The sequence below is a fragment of the Octodon degus genome, unplaced genomic scaffold, assembly GCF_000260255.1.
Source record: "Octodon degus isolate 3935 unplaced genomic scaffold, OctDeg1.0 scaffold00213, whole genome shotgun sequence".
NCBI lineage: Eukaryota > Metazoa > Chordata > Mammalia > Rodentia > Octodontidae > Octodon > Octodon degus.
The window spans coordinates 3,487,228-3,488,852 of record NW_004524789.1 but is presented as its reverse complement, the minus strand read 5'-3'; positions in this window follow the sequence as shown (position 1 = coordinate 3,488,852).

The following is a 1,625-nucleotide window of genomic DNA, read 5'->3' as shown; positions in this document are numbered from 1 at the left end:
ATAGCCATCGGTGTCGTGCTCTCTGTTCCCGGCCAATCTGACTAACATGGTGCTTTTGTCATTCGGTTCCTATTATTGTAACTTCACACATCTGGATTTTTGGTATTACGAAGTTTTCAACTTCATCATATTTCTCTTGTTATTCATAACTGTGTTCGTGGTATCCATCAAAATATAAAAATAGCCCTTGTAACGCTCACACTTAACTGCTGTGGGTTTCATTGCGAGTGAGTGAAACTTATGTACCAGGACGAAAACGTTATGCTGTTTGTAGCCTTCCAATAAAAAAACTCAGGAGTACGTTAATTTCATCTTTTTAAAAATGCTTTTGTTCAATCAAACTTCTCATTTTCTCTGTAGATATTCTCATATTTTTGTTAGATTTCTTCTTACAAATTAAGTGACTTTATCACAATTTTAAATGGCATTATTTTAAAACTTTATAGTTTGTTTTCTGTCATACAGAAACAGAATTGAGTTTTGTAAAAGAGCATTTTAAATAATAGCTTATATTGTTCGTAATACATTTATCGGTGTAATTGTATCTTACCTACTAAACACAATTTCTTCTTATTCTTAGATTTAATGTTGTTAATATTAAATTTTATTTTAATCATGAATAGGTATTTGATTCTATTAAGAGTTAATTTTTAACATATCTTGCTAGTGATATATTTTAGCATAAATTCTCTAGAGCCAGGAAAAGTTATCCCCAATTGTTTTAATCCTTTTATTTAAGTTTTCTCTTTTTTTTCTACTCAACATACAGACTTGGGCACATGGTAATCACATTCATACTTGAAAAGATATGAGTTCTGTAGTTGTTGAGCATGGGATTCCCTATATGCTGCGTCAAAATGTCAATTAGTATGCTCATTGATTTATTCAAATCTTCTGTCCACTTAGTGATTTTTTTTTGTCTACTTGCTTTATCACTGGGCAACTAAACTAAACTGTCGAAATAGGTGTTACACCCCTAACTAAGAGGCTTCATTTGGATTCCCAAAGTGAATTCTAGGTTGCGGGCTGTCAGTGCCTGGCATTGGATTGCGATTCATAAAAGGGACAGTTTATTTCCTTCCTGACTCATTTGTCTTATGTAGAATCACCTTTGTATAAACCCGTGCAAGGGTAGGCAAAGATTCAGGAGTCTAACTCCTTCTTGCCACAGCAAACTCTAAATATTGTATTCATAAGAATCATTTCTTGGTTGTTCAAAACATTTTACTCCTGGTTATAACATGTCTATTTAGTTATATAAGTCTTGCTTTAACTTGGTCTTAACCATTCAGTGGAAACATGTAACTATGAGGTATAAAAAGTAAAGATATGCTGAGCCGTGAAAGCCACAAGTCAACAGCTTCGGACAACTGCAGTTGTGCTGGTAACTCATTGCTATTATGGAATATTGGACTATATTGGGTTATTTTGCTGAATTCAAGTTCCTACAACCTTTGGGCTGGCATCAAGTATGAAAAGGTCCTTTAAAGACTTCTTCATCATGTCCGCATCTTGTACAGCAATTAACCACGAGGAAGAATGTATGCAATGTGTTAATTATTGAAACTGTCCTACCAATTTGATTTGAAACTGTCTCATTGCTATTTGTTTCTCAATAAAATTAT